This window comes from Simochromis diagramma, unplaced genomic scaffold (assembly GCF_900408965.1).
Source record: "Simochromis diagramma unplaced genomic scaffold, fSimDia1.1 OVJJ01000603.1, whole genome shotgun sequence".
NCBI classification, from domain to species: domain Eukaryota; kingdom Metazoa; phylum Chordata; class Actinopteri; order Cichliformes; family Cichlidae; genus Simochromis; species Simochromis diagramma.
The window spans coordinates 1,443,004-1,464,638 of record NW_024387414.1 but is presented as its reverse complement, the minus strand read 5'-3'; the positions used below and the strand labels follow the sequence as shown (position 1 = coordinate 1,464,638).

The following is a 21,635-nucleotide window of genomic DNA, read 5'->3' as shown; positions in this document are numbered from 1 at the left end:
AAGCTTCATATTCACCAGCGGGGGATTTACTGACGTACATGAAGCCAAACTGGAAAAAGTCTAAATCTCACATGAACTCAGGACATGAATGCAAACCCGCTGACTGTGAATGTGGTGAAAGTGAATGTCCACGCGGCGTGCAACGGCCAAAAAACCAAACATCATAAACACAGCAAAGTCCAGAAATGATGACCTGACGACTTAAAGTCTACCAAACTTATTGAGGGCAGCTCCATGTTGGAATTACATCCTGCAATCGCATCGCTGTGGAGAAGGAAACGTGCATCGCTCCACGGCGAGAGGCTCAGAGTCACAGCTGTGGTGCTATCAGACGCTAGGTGATAACGGTCCCCCCGTGAAGGGCGACAAACTCAGCAGCAGGAGACCAAAAGAAGTCAAAGGGAACTTTTGAAATCTGTGTTTCTTTTACTTCCTGGCTTAAGCAGTGAAAACGACTCAGTCGGATTAAAGATTTGGGCAGAAATACCCCCGCGCTGCACGCTGAGGAGTAAATGCGTGCACGATAGTTTTAAGAAAGCACGATGGCGCAGACGCTGAAGGATGCCTTCTACATAAAACTGCAGTAATTTTAGCTGCACACTTCCTTGCTTTGGTGGGTGTAGACAGCAGAGAGTATACGGGTCATGATTTCTAAACAAAGACATTACTGCTGAAGGTTCTTTGGTGCTTAGAGGAACACGCAGTGAACGCCGTTTAGTCCCATTGCAGCAGAGAGACGGCACAACTGGATCACTGCACGGATGAACCAGCACTGATATCCCTCTTTAGATGCACTTGGAGCTCGTCCTTGGTTAGCGTTGTTTCCAAGTGTGCTGTCTTATCTCTCATCTCGACTACCTATCACGCAGAACCTGCCCCAACACAGCAAGCAGTGTGTGTTTGCATACATGCCATGTGTGTCATCCAAGTGTCGGCCTGCCTTTCCTCACTTTAGTTGACAGTAAGAAAGGCCAAGAGGGGAGCTATTACCTCACCGTGCTCTGCACACTCCCCGTACCAGGCTCCGGCCACCACCACGCCAAACGGGCCGAGGTCTGCCCGTCGTTCGGTGGCACTATTCAGCACAGACACGCTCACGGGGTGACTGTAAATCACACGGGATTACAGAGGCAGAAAGCTGCTTTAAAGTGAGAGGAGATGGAAGATGTTGGAGTGATCTGCTTACAGCTGCAGATGTGGAGAAGCAGTGTGTGTGTGTGTGTGTGTGTGTGTGTGTGTGTGTGTGTGTGTGTGTGTGTGTGTGTGAAGGCGATGGAAAACACTGTAACAAGAAAAAAGTGAGGAGAGCACTTTCGCCATGCAGCATGAGGGGAGGTCAGAGCTGTTCACGTGTGTGGGAGGCGCGGGGCTTTCATACAGATTGGTTTTATATAAAACAGCAGCAGTGAAAGCAGCACCAGCTACTGAGTGCACTCGAAATGTTAACACAAGACCACAGAGTATTAGTGCTTACTATTAATATATTCTTCTCTCTTTAGTTTGTGAGTAAAGTGTGGAGGATGGGGATGTAAATATACATGGAAGCGATGCTGACGGTACAGAGCTCTGTGCACAGATGACCAATTTCACGTTTCCAGCCGACCGCGTGTCCCCGTCGCCGTTTCCTCCGTCACTAATTAAAATCATGCACATATTTCAGCTCCTGTGTTTCACACTGACGTCACCCGTTTCCTCATGGAGTAAAATATTGAAGCACACAACGTGTTTGAGAAAGGATCAAACTCTGTGTATAAAACATGAGCGTGGCCACTGTGACATCACCCACTCAGATACGTTTGAACCACTTCTGCTGCAAGAAGTCCCTTTATTTGTACAAGAGGGTGGCGTGACAATTAATAACACCCACAATTTCATCAAAACTGGAGCTCCGCCTCCTTGGACGGTCTGTTAGTACAGTGACCTCACAGCAGCCATATTATTGGTCACATGATGTCATTAAAATGCTCCTAAAGGCTCCAACAGCACAAACACGGTGCAGAGGTCCAGCACAGGCGAAGCTAGCAGCTACAGCCGCCTGTGTCACCATCCACCTGTCAGTCAACGAGGCCACGCCCCTAATAATGCAAATTTCAATCCTTAATACAATTTAAAATTTGGGTTGCAGGATTTTTTCTATAAGCGCCGCAGATTGCATTTAAAATAATCTGCAGTCAAACTAGAATAAAGGCTTTCACACAACAAGCGCGTCGCAAATAAACAACGTGAAATTCAGAATTTTCAGGTGCAAACTTGTCATGTGGTATATATGCATATATACATACACCACAGTCAAAAAATTCAAGAAGAAATGATGAGCTCTGTGTGTGAGCTTAAATCATAGTATATCCAGGACACTGATTTCCAAACGCAGTGGTCTGATTGGTCAGATCCGGTTATTCACATGCAAAAAAAAAAAAAAGGTAAAATTGGGCTTGATTAAAGAAAAAGTCTGAAAAATATTTTCAACACACAAAATATTCGGACAGACTTTCCGGTGTGTGCAGGCCTTTCATTGTGAGCGTTACTTGGCTATGCAGATAAAATTGAGCAATTTTAAATCTGTTTTGTTTGTGGTAACTCAATCTGGCAGCCCATTAGCTTGTCGCTGAATTAGCCTCGGCGCTTGACAGACTTCCGGTTTAGCCGGCGGATATCTGTGCCAAGACTTCCTGTTCCATGCTAATAAGTTCCAAAATGATCCTCAGCGGGCGGCTGATGGGTTTGAGGTACGATTTTGGCTCCACAAACAGATCTCAGGCTGAAACTGGAAAACAGCTCTCAAAATTCTGACTGTTGATGATTCAATACTGTTTATTCACACTGAGCTGAGGACGGAGCTCCTGAACATTAATGCAGAATCACCTCACATGTGCACAGTTTGTGCCACTGACAGCTCTGCCGTCCTTTTCAAAGTGTTTCTACTGAATGAGCTCTTCTGCAAGGACTTTTTCAAGCACATTTTCTGCTCCACCTGTTCATCTGAAAATGATTCATACACAAAACACTTAAACACAACATGTATTGTGTAAATTACACCCACCCACAGACAAAATGTAAATCTAAAATTTAAAAGTGGTTACAAAATATCATTTAATATATAAAATAGCTCCCAAGCCCCTTCAAACACTGCACTTTCCTCTCGTCTGTGTGAAATTAGGGGATTTTGTTGATGCCTTCCTCTAATAACTTAAACCAATTTATTTAACATCAGCATGTTTTTTAAACAGTAATCCTGCACTAAGAGTTGTCGACACCAGCTCACTGCTCTGTGACATGATTTCATCCAGTGACGGATTGAGCGTGTTGCTAACAGATGGAGCCCTGCTCCTTTACTGCTGTGTCTGAGTAAATACTGATACTGCAGCTGCTTTATAACCTGTTACCAAACATTACAAATATATATATGTGAAAAACAGATAAAATATTAAACTCATTTATGTCATAATAACAATCAAAAATATTCATTCAACCTGTTTATCGTTTTAATAAATGTTAAATCTAATTCTTTGTGATATTTACATATAAAACAAAATGATAAAATAAATAATTTCAACAGTTTGACTGCGCTGAAGCACGAGGCTGAACAGCGATGTGACGCAGAGCTGAAGTAAAGAACACGCCGCACATCTTGCTTTTCTCATGACACAGTGATGCATGGTGGAGCAGCTCGCTGTCCCTGCATTCATCTGCTCCCATGGCTGCACTGACCTAACAGCCTCGTTTTTCTGCTTTTGGGGCAGTCGAGCTTCAGGGAGAGGCCTGATCTCTGCAGGATGAAATGCTTCCATCCACAGAGCATTAAGACTCACTGAACGCTGGGATGAAGATGAAGATAATGGGAATCAGATGCTCAGGCCTTCTCACTCACTGTATCCCAGCCCGGTGAACCCTTCTGGACATGTCCAGGTAGTGCTCACCATCATCATCATCACAGCACCGAATGAGGAGGTGTGTTTGGAACAATGGTGATCATCGCTCCCAGCGGAGACTTGAGCGCTGGAGCTGCCCTGGAGGCTTTCTGAGGCACACGGTTGTTATTTTTTCACCCATTTCTAATCTTGGAAAGCTGACGATCGAGCTGGTGGCACCACCGAACAGCGAGTGGGCTAAATATCGAGTTGATTTTGGCAGCTCGGCGAGCATAAACACGTTTTAAAAATTACAGCAGCAACACTGAGAACAATCGCCGAGATGCAAACAGGCTTCCTTTATACACAATCTGGGACTCATCATCTGTGGGAAGTTCAATAGGAAGCACTTCTGATCTGCTGTTGTACAACAACTGTCAGTGCTGGAAACCACACACTCATCCTGCATTCCCACTTCAGCTGCAACTGCCATCTATCTGTCAGTCCAACTTTCTGTACAGCCGTTAAACAGCCATCATTCCTAAACATTCGTTTCCACCCAGCGTTCAGGACGCCTTCCAACACGGATCCATCTCAGTTGCTGGGTGTAGATGAGAGCTGCCGAGGGAAGGCTGTTTCTGGAAACCTGTCACGCTCGTATGAGGAAAACTGATGCGAACCAGCTGGCTGTCTGCTCACACTGCCACTGAAATGATGTGAGGACATCCCCGCAGAAGACATGTGGGACACACCTGCAGGTAAAGCCATTAAACAGTCTGCTGTAAAGCAACGAGACAAGCAGCCGTCCTCCAGACATGCACGTGTTCTTCAGTGGAATAATCGCAGGTAACACTTGATGTCAAATGGTGCTCATGAGGCTGGAGATCACTGACATTCATAGACTGGAAGATCAAGTCTGAAAATGGATGAGTCTGTTAATTTACCCAGAATCCAACACCAAACGTCGTCAGCTTTGACTACACCCATTCGAAAGCAATCTCAGATCAGCTGCACCGTGAAAACCAACGACCTCATTCATGTAACGCACATGTGACTGATCAGGGCACAGACGGTGAACATTTGGAGCTGTGTACCAAGGCGTTTGTGACGTGTCCTTTGTTTCCTGTGGGAATTTGGGGTGGGTCTCCAGTACATCCTCACAATGTGGAGGACGAGTTGAGTTTGGAGGTCAACTCATCCTGCTTTGGAGGTCAGTGCCTCTGACTCTCTGTTAACATTTGAGAGGCAACTTTAGTCTGTTCATGTTCGCAGCAGAACGTTGCACTGTAGCAAGAACATCGCGGTCTAAGCTAACAATGAAAAACACCAAAAGCTGCATCTTGATGCATTCTCCATCATCCAGGAAAGTAAATCTCCAAAGGTTGATTCTGTTCATCTGGACGCAGCGTTTTGCGGGAGAAACGCTTCAGATTTGGGGTCCTTAGGGACTAGTAAAGCGCTATACAAATACAGGCCATTTACCATTACAAGTCCTCCCCCATGGCCGTCTACACCAAAGTAAAACAATTAAATGACAGAAAACTTCTTTTTATTCTACTATAGAAATGTCTGCTTTTATCAGTAAAATAAATAAATAAAAAAACCTTTAAATTAACAAAACCTTCCGGCCCACTTAAGATAAAACGTGGGCTACATACACCACACAGTGTGACACCGTGCCCAATTTATCGACACCATTTATCAAAAACCTGCCACTCCTCCACAACAATTCCAAATGTTTTAACCTGACGAGCTTAAATTGCATTGTACATATCGACATCAAAACCTCAGAATGGGAGGTGCTGAGTCTGATTCCAGCTGCAGGTGTAACCTTCAGTGGGCTGCGAGCTGGAGATCAACAGCAAAGACCCCTCCGAGCCCCGACACCCTCAGCACAAGGACAACATGCTGGATGTAAACTGAATAGATTCTAATTATGTAAAATCAATTTGACCAGTTTTACATGTAATAAAATTACAGGTAATTAAATTACTTTACATGTTGGGCTGATTGTTTTTCTTTTTGAGTCAAAATCATCAGACTTTGGTCTGACTGAGTAACAATAAGATGCGTCTGCTTCGCAACCTGATTGTGGCCCACAGTATATTTACATATAATGTTTAATACGTTCTTATGATGAACTGTGGAAAACAGCAATAATAACTAATAACAATTGTAGTGCATATTCACAGCTGTCGTTTGTTGTTCTGTTTACCAATTACATGCAAATAAATGGGAGCATTTATAGTTTCAGCCCAGAATGAAGCTGCGATTTCTTAATTACGTGTCGAACCGCGGGGCCTGAATTCAGCGTCATCAGTTTAGCTGCAGTCTCATAACACAGGGATTTAAATCATTTCATGCTCATTAATAAATGAATAGCTTGCTTTGGTTTGCACTTTAAATTCAAGTTGTCACATGACCCAGATATGGCATCAGATGACTAAAAACAGCGCGGCGCTGCTCGTGCTCTCTCCTCCCATCGCTGCCATCCCGCGCTGTGGCGACAGAGCTAATAAATAAAGCTGCTCCCTCTCCTCTCATCCTTCATCCATCCGTCCATCCATCCCTCCACCCCCCCTCCCTGGAGTCTGGTATTGATCAGACATGTCCACATTAGAGGGAGGGGAGATGCTTTTATGATAATCCACCCACCCTAGCCACCACTCGTAATGGCTGCATTAGACGCTCATCCCCTCCGCACCCGACACCTGGCCCTCGCTCTCTTCGGACTCACTGTTTGCATTACAACACTGTTTAATGGGCTCTTTAGAGGGGCTGGAGGGGGAGCGGGGGGGCCTGGGGGCAGGAAACTTTCCAAGAGTTTCCAGTAGATGAGGACCCAGCAAGGAGCCACTGGGAAGGTCCGGTGCGAGAGTGATAGATGGCACTACGGTGAAGTGGAGGGCGGGGGGGCTGGAAGTGGGGGTCCATTACCTATTACTGAATGCCCTCTCTGTCTAGCCACGCCACTCAGCTGGCTGTCTGATGGCGAACTCTGGGAAGTGGAGCTCTGGACGAGTGCGTTCTCCGACCGAACCCAGACACGGGGTCAATCAATAGCTCTCTCTCTCATTACCTTCCAGTCAAGACAATCCCGATACTTTCTGACACAAACCTAAAGAGTCCGTCCACAAATGTGCCTGAGCTCAGCTAGAGATCCAGGCAGGTGGGTCGCCCGTGACGGGAATCACGCCGGGCAGCGCTCTACCTTCACATCACTCAGCAGCCGACAGCAGAGAGAGGAGAAAATACAAGGAGAGGGATAGAGAGAGCCACCTGGACACCATCAGTCTCAGCCAAGGTAAACATCTCCGACATTCCTCCCGGCACGCTGGACTACAGGGGTCAAAGGTCATAATGACAAACGAGTGACCCAGAAGCCCTGAGAGGCCAAGAGAGGTGCCTCTGGAATCTCTCAGCAGGGGGACAGAGGACACAGAGACACATTCACCAGGCCAGGAAAAAAAAGGATAGTTGCAGGGCCGGGGTGCAAGACCCAACCTGCGGCTCCTCAACATGAAGAAGAAACGCCAAGCGAGCGCTGTCGCCTCACCTTTTTCACCATTTCAGCCCATGCCAAGTATCTCCACTTACCAGGTTTGACAGGCTTCTGTTAATTGAGCCAAACTTTGAAGGCTAAATCGGACGAGAAGGAAGAACAGGAAGTGGGTGTCGGCTGCAAACCGCTGGACAAATTTCAGCCTAAGCTTCCCGTGGTAGTAGGAAGTCAGTTGTAACTTAGGAATGCATATTGACAATATTTCATGTGTCAGGAATGATGGGTATGTGAGGGGGTGGGGGGCTCCAAGGGTGATGATGATGAGGCACAACTGGAAGCTGTTCTGGACTCTTCCCAGATGTCTGCAATCTATACAATAAACATCAATGTTGGAGCTTTGTGAGCCGGTTATTCCCAGCCAGGGGCACAAACGATCCTGGAGCCGCAGTTAGAGAGTTCCTGCACAGATTAGCTCCAGTAATCTTACAAACGCAAAACTGCATCACGGCTCACGGCATCCATAATAAGGGAAAGACAGTAGAAACAGGAAGACGCTGTAAATGTCCACACAATCTAAATGTAACCAACATGTGAAAACAACGTAACGTAATTATTACCAGTTATTATTATTTAGTGACAGTCGCTCACACATCTGAGCAGTTTGCTGTCCAACTCCAACAGAACATCAACTGAAGAGAAGAAGAAAAAAGTTTGAAATAAGTGGACGACATCTAAAGGCTCCATAAATGTCCAGAATGACGACTTCTGTCATCGAGAGACTAAAAACAGGCAAATTTGGAAACACTCGCTGTCACTGTGACGACGTGTTACGTTTTACTGACAGTAAACTCCTGATACCATTTTTACGTGTGAAGGTTTCCTCACATGTGACACATTTGTTTAGGTTTCCTATCAAGTGCTGCCATTTATGTTCATCGTCTCACAGCATTCACACTTCCTGTCTCAGTACAGCTGCTGTTTGGAAATGAAGTTTGCATAAGCAGAAAGAGCAGAGTTACGCACAGCTGGCAGGACAAGTGGCTTGCCAAACACTTGAACCTCGTGTGGTAAATAGCCAGAACTGTAGTAATAGTTGGCACATTGAGCCGTACTAAGCAGGGACTTGAGAAACTCCAGAAAGAGGAAATGATTATAGGACACACATGTGGTGAGGTCGGGCAGATCCGGTGACCTACAGTACAGACAAAACAAAAGCTTACTAGCTTTTGTTTGGGATCCAATGGTGACACGAAAACTGCACATGATCATTTTTCCTGAATTATTCAACTTTTTCATTAGTGAGTTTCACGCATTGTTTGCTGTTAGGAAAAAGTGGTAAGGCACGCTGATGCACAGAAAGACGGCGATTTTACAACTTATATAAGCTACAAATAATACTGCACTGCTACTGTGTACAAATATATCTGCATATAAGTATCTAAGGTCTTTGTGGCTGGAAGCTTTCTTGGTACTGACCAACCACGTTTGAGGTTGGTCACTCTGTTAAAGGTGGATGTAGCTTCACACCTGTATTGTTTCTGACGGACTGCAGGGGGCGACTCATCTGGAAGTCTGTGGGAAAACTCTTGGCTCACTCCATCTGTGTGGTAATTAGTTTGTGGTAATTAGATGAATTGCACTTTTGTTTTGTAATACCACCAAATCCAAATCTGAAATAATGACTACTTAGAAAGGCGAGCCACTGTAGCCTAGGCAACCTGAGGTTGTTAAAACTGTTAGTTCAATTCAATTCAGTTTCATTGACAAAATCACAACAACAGTCGTCTCAAAGCGCTTCATACTGTAAGGTAGACCCTACAATAATACATACAGAGAAAAACCCAACAATCATATGAACCCCAATGAACAAGCACTTTGGCGACAGTGGGAAGGAAAAACTCCCTTTTAACAAGAAGAAACCTCCAGCAGAACCAGGCTCAGGGAGGGGCGGGGCCATCTGCTGCGACCGGTTGGGGTGAGAGAAGGAAGACAGGATAAAGACACGTCTGATGGTGTTTGATTTAAAGGAGTGATTAAAAATGGTAACTGTAAAGTGCCTTAAACCTTCATTCTTTACAAAGGCCAGCAGGGGGCGACTCCTCTGGCCTCCAGTTTATGGTCTCAGTCTGGTTTCAGGTCTGGTAATGTGTCCATGTTAGCCTAACACTAGCTAACCATCCTAAACTTCACAGATCCTGTTTTCCTGTTTGACTTTATCATAACAGGCACACTGTGGACTGGACTGTTTTTAACCCTCAGTGGTTCTGAGGGACGACACAGACTGGATTCAGGATGTCAGATGGAAGCAGACCAGTTTGGTGGGTAGACAGACTTTATTCTATGGAGGTCAAGACTGTGGCTGAGTGCAAGTAAGCAGAACAGTCTGTATGAACCAGGTCTGAGCAGACAGACATTTAGATTTATAGGGACTGAGATTATTACTCAACAATGCCCCCTTGCCCCGCTCACCACTCAATGAATGTGTTACTGTAATACACTTTATTACTCAGGCTACAATAACGTTGTAGACATCAAGTTCACATCAAGTTCATAATCATTATATTCCTATTGTGCATATTTATATTAATATGTATACAGAGATGGGCAGCACGGTGCGTGGTGGTTAGCATGTTGCCTCACAGCAGAAGAAGAGTTTGACTCCGCCCTCTGGACGGGACTCTGTGTGGAGTTCTTCATGATAAACAGTCGGGTCTTTAGCTTGCAATATAAAGCGCCTTGCTCTGATTTGGTGCCATATAAACAAAACTGAACTAAATATTGGCCTTTTCACCTTTGTCAGCTTCAGCTCTTGGGTTTCCAAGCTGACAAATATTCACTTTAAAGTCATCTCTGGTCCTTTTACAGGCGATCTGCCTTCAAAATGCTTTTCAGACAGAGGGTCTCTCTCACTTTAGTGCCTGTAAGCAAAATCAGAGCCAGCTCCAGGCCTGCCGCTGTTTAGAGGAGCCTCTGACCTCTCTGACCTTTGACCTGAACAATCTCTGAACAGCCTCACAGGTACTATTCTGCATTAGTCACTACTATTCTGTCCTCTTTGCTGTCAGCATCAGCTGGTTGTGTAGGCAGATGACAGAAGCTAAGCAGATACACTGCGAGTGAAAATGTGAGTCAGTGTGTGAGAGTTCTGTGACTACAACCTTCATCGTTGTTTGACCTTTGAACTTCGTCCCAGCTTGCTTACGCTCCCTAACACAAACACTCATATTCCCATCCACCACGCTGGCGAAATACTTCCCGAGAAAATTCATGGGCGCAGTGAATCATACAGGGACATCTGCTACTCTTTCATCCCTCAAAGGACTAAAGTGGGAAAGCAGCACACTGTATTCACTGATATGGGAGATCCAGATGAAAACATTTCAAGATTTTGGCATTGAAGTTGGTTTTCACTGTGTGGTTGTCCAGAACCTGCCTAGCCCTGAGTTGTTAGTGACTCAGCACCATCGACATTCCTTCAAATATTTCTCTTTAAAGGTGCAGGTAGTCATTTTGTTCAGCTTTTTTAATAGAAAAAAAAATGTTGTGCTCATAAATTTACATTGATTAGCTGGTTATAAGCAAACTTTATTCTTTCCTGCTGATAAACAGATTGATTATATTCTCATCACAACAACAGTTGCCTCAAAGTGCTTCACATTGTAACGTAAAACCCTACAGTAATACAGAGAAAATGTCTTTGTCTAACAATTTAGCATCCACCTAAAAAAAGTAGGTAGGTAACGCAGCTAATAGAGGCTAACAGCATCAGCCAATAGCTAGCATCAGCTAACAGAGGGCTAAGGGCAAGCGCCAATAGCTAGCAGCAGCAAACAGAGGCTAACAGCAACAATAGCTAGCAGCAGCTAACAAAGGCTAACAGCAACTGCCAATAGCTAGCAGCAGCTAACAGAGCCTAAGAGCAACCGCCAATAGCTAGCAGCAGCAAACAGAGGCTAACAGCAACAATAGCTAGCAGCAGCTAACAAAGGCTAACAGCAACTGCCAATAGCTAGCAGCAGCTAACAGAGCCTAAGAGCAACCGCCAATAGCTAGCAGCAAACAGAGGCTAACAGCAACTGCCAAAAGCTAGCAGCAGCTAACAAAGGCTAACGGCAGATAATATGAGATAACAGCATTAACAGACAGAAAAGTTGAGTATATCCTTAACAACTCACCTCAGTCTAGCTGTTATCCGTGAGAAGTGAGCTTCACTGACTTATCGACTCTTTTCAGAAAGTTTTACAGCCTCCTCGAGAGTAAAAACACATGGATGCTCCTCACCTGGCATTGACAGCAGAAGTAAGCAGTCGAGTGACAGCGTCACAGAGTCACAGCCTCTGTGTGCACTCACTACAGGTGGCCATAGTTTCTCAGGTATCTTGGGGCTATAAAAGTAAAATATCACAATATATTTAATTGTCACATATCATGATGAGTTCTTACAATCATCATAAAAAGATTAAATATTGTTTTTAGTACACTTTACTATACAGTGGGATGTGAACTTCTTATTCGCTGCATGCAAATAGTATTTTTTTTAACCATATTTTTGCCATGTTACCATGTTTGACCTCATAATTGTGCTGTTTCAGTTTTTGATGATGTGAAACTGAGCGTCAAAACCTTTTGAAAAATAAAACACCAAACACCACCAGTTCCTTTAACACCCAGCATAGGTTCCAGCACTAATTCAGTCCCCATAGACTCCCATATTAAAATGTCCAACTTGTCCAACAGGATGTTTGATATTGTAGAATCATCAGGGCCAAAGTGGCAGCTCTGTCTCCCAAAAGTTATGTTTGCATCCAACTTCCTGGAAGTTGCATAAAAACAAAGTTCAGCCGAGTCCCAATGTGGGACTGTCCTGTTCACAATGTTTTGTTTGACTTTTCTTTGGCGATGTCACAGTTTGGTTGGTTTAATTCCCAAAACATCCTGGTTTTCATACAGTTTGGATAAAAATGGCCCTTGTATTGGAGACCAAGTTTCCGTTCCATGGTTTCCTGAAACAAAGAGCAGCCAGTATGAAAGCAATAGCACAAATGGTAAAATTACTACTTTGAGAAAATAATTGGGGCCTGTCACAGAGAAATTTTCTTCATTTTGCATTGTAGCTGTTTGGGACCATCAGTGGAACCCTGTGTGGTACTGAGACGGTCCCTGTGGGCCGCTGGTGCCATCACATCGGCCCTGACCACTGCGGTGGATCAGCAGCCTTACTCCTTAAGAGGAGATCAGTGCTTTTGAAGGGGGAAGCGTTATGTACATCTCTGTCCCCACTTCTGATAGCCATGTGATCTCAGTGGAAACTAAATTAGCAGTCACACACTCCCACACACTGTTAGCAGGCGGCTGGTTGGAGAGCACATCACAAAGGGAATAATTTAATCAGGAGCAGCACCTTTCGTAAGCTTTCTCCCAGTGTCATCACATCAGACTGTGGCTGGGGACTAACAATGAGTGGCTTCAGTCGCATGCACACAGACCTTCACGGAGGGCGGGCCTTGTTCAGCTGGCTCACCTCTGGTAGGCTGCTGTTTGTTTCCAAGTGACCCCGCCCATCCGTCAGAGCTGCCAGCAAGTTTGTTAATGAATGTGGTGAGGATGGCTCTGCATGCATTGGCAGTGTGCACTTATAGTGTTTTATTAATATGCAGCCGTTTATGCAGCTGAGAACTCAGAGTAACGTGTTTACAGCCTGATACAAAAGCTGCTAGCTTCACCCTTTATAACAGCAGCCCACGTGTTTAAAGTTTGGGGCGTGGCCTCTCACAGGTGGATGGTGACAGAGGCGGTTGTAGCTGCTAGCTGTCTGCAACATGGAAGAAGACGACTCCAACACGTCTCCTGCTTCAGTCACTGATTAAATCAGAGCAGCTGGCAACAACTCTGAGGGTGTATCTGCTCCATCATCGTTACACTGATTCATAATGACGTCCAGTGTTGTGTCAGACCTGAACACGAGGCTGTGCGAGGCCGCAGCAGCTCCACAGAGAGAGACCACAGTTATTCAGCTCGTACCGCGATTAGCGCTCATGTGTGGACTCTCCAGTGTGTTTGGTGCTGCTGAGAGACAGGGCAACATGTTTAAGGGCAAACAATGTGTCACATACAGGTGTGTGCAAAAAACGGGCAGTTTAATACTTTAAGCTGACGTGCATCTCTGGGGTCAGGGCGTTTGGCATATTTGGACTTTTCCTCAATTATTCAATCGGTTATTGGCCTTATTAAACAAAAACCCCGGGATAGCCAATCGTGTGTGAGCCTCAGGTCTCAGGAAACACTTATAGCGTCTGTGATAACAGAGGTGGAAGACATAGACGAGATTTTTATGATGTGAATCAGGCTGACATATTGGAACAACCCCAGTCTGACACACATTATTACAAGACAAAGATAAAAATGCACAGTCACGCGGGGGCGACCGGCCGGCGACGCCGCGGCCAGCAGGCCAGCTGGACGTCAGGGACACCTCTGAGTTTGTCTCACATATCAGCACAGATTTAAAAGCAGCTCAAGGATGAACTCAAAGGCTTCTGGAAAAAATAATCCTCATTTCATCATCACTCCTGCTCTCGCTTGATCCCCCGCCCTGGAGGTCATGCAAGTCTCCAGGGAGTTTTTGGAGGTAGGAGAGGTGGGGTGGTGGAGGGGGGGCGTACCAACAGGTTCATATGGAGGCCTTTGCTGCTGTGACACATTGTGACCTCCCCTGGGCTTTGGGCACAGCGAGAGCTCAGAGAGGGGGGAGGACGGCGGGGAAAGAGGAGGGAGTGAGGGAGGAGAAGAAGAAGAGAGGGCCTGTGCGTGTCTTCACAGTGTTTAGCTGTGATTAGAGCGACCGGCATCTCTGCGGTGGCTGTATATCCATCTGCCGCTCAGGGCCGAGCGGTGTGTTCCCGTTGCCATCCTCATGACCTCAGACCTAAACACACCAATTAACCACCACTGGACTTTCCACTTTCCTCAAAGTCTGGTCCAAACAAACACACCACTACATCTCCCCCCCCCTGCCTCTGCTCATCTCTGATCTGCTGCTTTTCGCTCTGACCTATGAGAGAGAACATCGCCCTCTTTTAGCCAGCGGCAGACACGAGCCGGGAAATACGCACTCGGCAAAAATAGTTCCTCACACTGAACCACAAACGATATCCAAGTTTGTTTAACCTGATGGCTTTGATTACACCTCGCACTAACACGTCAACATTTAACATGTGCCTCATGCTTTTTATTAGACCCCAAAAACTACATACGCTCTTTAATTTAAATGGTGACTCTGTTCTTTTCCAGGGTGGAATGATTGTACACCAGATTATTTATCTGTATATAAAGGAAATACCAGAAAGATAAACTTTATGTTTTTAAATGCTGAGCTCAAAATCCAGTGTTTGATATCTGACGTTGCAATGACCGTGAGCAGAATCCTCAAAGGAAACTCGTGTTTCCTTTCAATGACACTATCATACTGTACAAAGGCCAGCGGGGTCCACATCTGCAGCAGGGGGTAGGCAGAGGTAGCACGAGAGAAATGGAGGCTACCAAATGTGGAGTTCATAAGCCGATGGTGCTGCAGCCGATACATTTTTTAAATAAGTCAGAGAGGCTTCGGTAAATAAAACGCCTAAAGTTACGAGCGCTCAGCTCAGGTAGAGGCGCTTCTCCCCGTCCCCTGCGCGAGGATAATCCTGGCCTTTGTCTTTTTCTAAAACTTCCCCATATTTGAGGAGCTATCAGCAAAAACCAAACAATGTGGTTTTTTTGCTGCTGCTTTTTAGCTTACGAGTAACTGCTGAGTCTGTGGCGTATAAGTCTCACCATGTGAAACGTGCACAATGTATAAAAGCAATAAAACATCTATTCCTTTATGTAATGTGCTGCTGTCAGGTTTGTAAAGACAATGCCAGTAGGCTGTAAATCATTTTCCGGTAGTTTCTTGTGGCTTTTGTACATAAAGCCGTGCATATGAAGAATGTAACGCGTCATTAACTTCCCTGGAAGCTCGACATCTAGAGGGTGTGTGTAGTTTTGTAATCTCAGCCAACGACGAGGGAGGGGGGGGCTTGTGAATACGCCAGTGAAAACAGCTCGTGGTTTGGAGGGACAGACAGAGTCACTTTTGAACAAACTACATTCAATACACACAATTTTATTTCAATTAAACGTCATACATTATGTTTAGACCTGCTACCGATTCTCTTGGCGTCGGGGCTGCTGATCGTCGACGCGCCGTGATCCATCTCACGTCTCCCTGGCTGCGAGGGGGGATGATGATTCCAGTTAAAGCTTTAAAGTCTGCGTGTGGAAGCACAGGCACAGAAACAGATCACCTCAGGCTCTGTGTTGTGGCACGGCTGTGTCAGGGCTGTGTTGGGACTTGTAGCAGCAGAGTCTTGACACTGAGCCCAGCAGCACCTGAGGGCCCCCTAACATGCAACGGTGGCCTTGTCAAAGCACAAAGAGACGATGGAACCATTCGTCCCGTCTGCTGGGGCCGAGACAGGGACGGTCACGGTCGGCGTTCAGAAATGGTGGCTTACGCTCGGTTTATTATAAAAACTGTGAATACCATGTGAAATAAATCAATATCAGAACCGCTGGAGTTTAGTTTCATCATGGTGCGGATATCTCACATCTACTGACGGAGTTCTTTTCTCCCACTTTCACCGTGAGTCAGTTATTTTATTTTTGATGCAACATCTCCCTCTGATGATTTACCACTTTGATGTGTTCCTGTGATCCTGTGATCCTGGGATCTGGTAGGGTCTCCCATGGAAAATTGCTCCCAGAAGAGGCTTTCAGAGCTCTTTAACCTCACACTGTTTAAAACCTCCATTGGTGGTGGCAACCGGAGGACCCTCTGGTTGACTCCAATGGTGAGGGAGGCCATCAAGCTGAAGAAGGAAGCTTTCCAGGCTTGTTTGGCCTAGCGGTCTCCTGAAGCAGCAGACAGGTATTGGAAGGCCAATACCTGTCCGCTGTTGTGGAAACAAAACCTCAGGTTTGGGAGGACTTTCAGCAGGCCTCAAAGACGTTCTGGCAAGCCATTCAGCAACTCAGTAAGGGAAAGGAGGGCTGGGTTCAAGCCTTGTTCTGGGGGCTGGGGACATTGTCAGGAGGTGGAGGGAGCACTCTGACAAGCTCCTAGCCAAATACAGTGTCCTATTTGGAAGAGACGAGCCTGAAGACTCCAGAGAAACTTGTGAATTACACCGGCAGAGATTGCTGGGGTTGTTTAGAAGCTCCCTGTTGGCAAGATCCTACCAGGAAGTTCCTCAGCCAAACACCAGATCAAGAACGGATGACATTCACCCTGAGATGCTAAAGAATCAACGTGGGGATGTGTTGGTGGACTCGCTTTAAACTGCTCAGCCTCCCGGGGAAAGTTGTGTTGCAGGTGACGCAGCCAATTCTGACGCCACATCATGTGTCGAGCTCAGAGGCAGACACGAATAAAACGTGGTTCAAATATCCGCCACATTTATCCTCTACATCAGCGGTCCCCAACCTTTTTTGCGCCACGGACCGGTTTATGCCCGACAATATTTTCACGGACCGGCCTTTAAGGTGTCGCGGCTAAATACAACAAAATAAAACTAGTACCGAAAAAAAGATTTATTCATAACACACGTGAAAAGACCCAGGAAAACAGAGTTAACGATAAAAATGATAACAAAATAACGCTGAAAACCGATAAAAACCCTGAAAACCAGACATTTCACACCTGAGCCTCAACTCTCGCGGCCCGGTACCAAACGACTCACGGACCGGTACCGGTCCGAGGCCCTGGGGTTGGGGACCGCTGCTCTACATGTCAGACAGTCCTGATTTAGATAAAAGGCTTTAGATATGTTTGTTTTCATCCATGACATTCATCTGTGGACAGATCAATCTTTAGCTGAATGGACGATTCACAGCTGCTGCTGGTTCTTGTCAGTTGAACATTATCTTCTGAATTTTCTCCAGCCAATGGTTAGGTTACATTTTAACCACATGCTAAACAAGCCTAGCTTAGATTAAACCATCTAGACTAGAAGATGTAACTCTTCAGCTTCTTTGTCAGATGGTTTCGATTTGATACGCTGAATCTGCGAAGATTTCCTATAAAAGTGTAGCTGTCATGTATCTAACACCACAGAGTTCACTATGTAAGCTGCTTTAGCCTATAGCTGCTTTGCAAGCCACTTTGCAACCCACCTCCTCCTGTTTCTGCTCTCGCTGCCTCAGAAGACCCGAGAACACCAAATATAAATGATCACAATAACAATCAGCGTTTGACCGCATTTAGTCAGATCCTGTCATTTGCTCTGTGAGGACAGTAACTGACTGATAGTGTTTCAGTTTACTGATCAAAACACACAGCAGACACAGACAGGTAAAAATATTTGTACAGCTCTGAATCACAGGTGTTTGCTTGACCTAAGATGGCATCAGGAAGGCAATTTGAAATGAATACAGCAAGGTGGAAAATTGGATTGTGGAAGCTGTTTTACAAGCCCGGACTGATCGATGCTCGCGCGGTGCGAGCACGGAAAATCTTCTCTGAGGCTATCATTTCAACATAAGAGAGGAGAGGTGCCTCATTAGGAAAGCTGCCGTTGTAGGACTGAAGACTTCACATAAACTTATCAGTAAACAAGACCCATATCAGGAGGCGTTCGCGGGACTCGACGCAGCCAATTTTCACTTATTTTTTCTCAGTAAAAGTCAGCTTGAACGTGCTCCACAGCCTCGACACGTGCAGACAAAGAGACAGCGGTAATCCCAGGAGGGCGCGCCGGATTGTTTACTGTTGCTACACGTCCAGCCTCCATTAGACGCCGACTCTCTCTCACAGGACCCAGAAACCGGGTCGCCTCAGAGATGGCACAAGACAGTGAAGAAGAAAGACCGTCACTCACACACACACACACACACACACACACACACACACACACACACACACACACACACACACACACTGTGGCATCCCCTCTGCCAATCAAGGCTCACCCCTGTGTGTGACAGTGAATCAAAGACCGGCTTCATTAGCCCTCCAGATGCTTGTCCTATAATGGCATTCAGACGCACATGGACTACAGCTTTAAAATGATGTTCAGCTGACACACACACACACACACACACACACACACACACACACACACACACACACACACACACACACACACACACACACACGGACTCAAACGAGCCTCCACTTGATCTTTTTCCCCCCCTTTTCCTCTATTTCGATGGCACTCGCTCACTCTTTTCTGCTTCTTTAGTGAAATGTGAGACTCCAGCAGCATTCCTTTCTATGGAGACTCTGTGTGTGTGTGTGTGTGTGTGTGTGTGTGTGTGTGTGTGTGTGTGTGTGTGTATAAGAGTGAAAGACAGAGATTCTGCGTGCAATTTATATTTTTTAACAGCAAAAAACAAACATTCATTTTCTGTTTAGATGCCTAAGAAAAGAAAAACAGCCCACATGATTGGCCCATAGGCTGACACACACACACACACACACACACACACACACACACACACACACACACACACACACTCTACAGCTGTGACATGGCTCACCCGTTTCCGAACAGGAACACATTTATGTAAAACCAGGATCTGTACACACACACGTGTAACGGCACGGCTGACGAGTCCGCCGGGACGGCCGCCGTTAATCAGAGCAAGATGTTTATTTTCGTCTCTTTAATGATCAGATAGACGCACTCCACACGGACATCGACGTGTTTTCCACCAACATACATCTGTTTGTGTCATGATCAATCCGCTCTGACACATCAGCAGACCCCCCCTTCCTCCTCAGACCAGCAAGCACACACAGCTGCCCCCCTACCTACCCCCACCGCCCGACCGCCATCAGGCTAGGGGACATAATTACCTCGGCTGGCTGTGACATTCCTGTTTAAGGGTCGGGGGTGAAGCTGTTCCCCCTCCACCTCCTATTACCTCCTTTTTGCACGCATGCTCACGCTTCTTCATGCGTGACTTTCTTATTTACTTTCAGGGAGAAGCGTTCAGTGGAAACAACACCAAACAAGTACAATGATACCCGCCGTACCTTCAGTCCTGCTTTAAAAACCCAAAGTTATCATCAAGATCTTTAAAAAAAACTAGGAAGCAATTTAAACGACAGTGATGAAGGTTTCATTCTGATCTCAATGGGAAAAGTTTGATAGAGAAAAATGAATTCATGCAATCCAGAGAGAAAGGATTTAATAATCAGAGAGAGGAAATAAAAGGCATAAGGGACCTCGTACTAGATCTAATTTAAGAGTTAAAGGAACAGGACTGGACAACGCTCCAAACAGACATCAGTGTCAGTAACTCCCAGACCGTGTTTACCGTAGGCCTCGATGGCACAATTTGCTGAGACCGACGGCTGATAAATCAGACTGGAGATTGACTCGGGGAGCTGTGGGACAGCCAGCATTTCATATCCATACGTCCAGCCATCCTCTTCTGCTTCTCCACACAGGATCCCGGTTGGACCGGAGTCTATCATTTAGGCCGAGGAGGACTAAAATCTGGACCTTTTGCACCCCCACCACGGAGCCTCTCCAATAAATCCATCTTTAAAACAACTACTAACTCAAATTCTTACATTTCAAAAGATTGCAAAGTCGTCCCTCTTTATCTTTTATTCAGCTTAATTCTGTGGAATTAATGTATAGAATACGGTCCATTTAATCAAGTGATAATAACAATAACATTATATCCAAACAGATATTTAATAACATGTGTTTGACTGACTCATGAAACAAAGGCACAGGGTTCAAAAGAAACGAACTATTATTCATTATTTTCAGATGTGTTTTTCATTTTAAATCATCTTACATATTATAGTGAGCTGGCTATCAGGTGACACACATAAAGCTCAACCCCAACACATAAACCATCAGAAGGTGTGATCATCAGTTTCACGTTTCAAACTGAGCCATGGCGTTCTGCGTTTTCTTGTCAGATCAAGGCTGTTGGATCACAGAGGGGCATATAGCAGCACATCGTCTATGAACGATTTCAGAAATCGAGGGGGCTAACGATAGAGCCATGGGGAACTCCGACAGAGGCTCACGTGCTGGCTGTGGGCACAGGAAAGCTTATGTCAGAGAGGAAAGGTCGATGGCGCAGCGTCATTCGTGAACAACCCGGCAGGATGGTTCATGAATCACAGTTTCCAGACAGACACAGGCAGAAACTATCAATCCAGAATTTTCACCTATAAATATGTAAGCTTTCCCTTCACTGTTACAGTAATGTTTAAGTATGAGTCAAGTTTACAATCCCGGAGGTTTTATAGTTTCTATTTCTTTATTACTTTTTATTTTTCTCTTGAATTCACTTTCATTTTACTTCTGTTTCATCTTCCGACACCACCTTAGCTCCACTGGATACGTCACATTAACAATGCACACGACTGCTTATAATGTTCTCACCACATACTGCAAACTTGTACGTTCTACACATTTCACAATAAAAACCTTATCCAGTGCTGTGTCAACAACATATATTGTTACTGCAACGTATAACGACGCAAAAGCCACCCAGCACATCAGCTGTTCTCCTTGCTACCATCTGGCAGACGTTACAGGAGTCTGCTCAGACTACAAGACTTAAAAACAGTTTTTACCATCAAGCCATACGACACCCCAAACACAACACAACATAGATGCTGTCCTACAGCTTCACAAGTACATGCTACACTCTGCACATGTGCAATATCCCATGACTGTACCATCATGGGGGGAAGTTGGAGGCATAAGGACAGCGCTTTTAAGACGACCGCCCAACGTGTCTGCGCCGGATCTCATCCACTAACATCAAGGCGTTCTGATCCATGTTCAGTTTTATTCTTACTGCAGGAGGGAGGGCAGGGATTTACCGCAAAGCAATTCAATTCAGTTTTATTCATACAGCGCCAAATCACAACAACGGGCACCTCAAGGTGCTTCATACTGTAAGGTAGACCCTACAATAATACATACAGAGAAAACCCAACAATCATGTGACCCCCTATGAGCAGCACTTTGGCGACAGTGGGAAGGAAAAACTCCCTTTTAACAGGAAGAAACCTCCAGCAGAACCAGGCTCAGGGAGGGGCGGGGCCATCTGCTGTGACCAGATGTAGTGAGTGGATGAAGACAGCAGAGTGGGGAAAGATGTAAGCATGCTGTAAAAGAAAAGTCTGCACATCTAAAGCAATGAAAGTCAGAAGTATGAAAGAAGAAGTTAAAAAGAAAAAATTCTCCTGAGACATCAGGTTAAAAAAATGATGATCTGTAATAAAA

The 21,635-nt window shown here is 45.5% G+C and overlaps 1 protein-coding gene across 2 annotated transcripts in view; it reads right to left on the bottom strand.

The window, feature by feature from the left end:
* Positions 1–21,635, bottom strand: part of bnc1 (basonuclin 1) — a 60,671-nt gene that overhangs the window by 21,263 nt on the left and 17,773 nt on the right. Inside the window, exon 1 of one of the 2 annotated variants that reach the window (XM_040011308.1) lies at positions 11,526–11,724. The exons of the other annotated variant lie outside the window; for it this stretch is intronic. The gene's annotated coding sequence lies outside the window, so the exon portion shown is untranslated. Of the gene's footprint in view, positions 1–11,525; positions 11,725–21,635 lie in introns of those variants that run through there. 2 annotated transcript variants of the gene reach the window in all.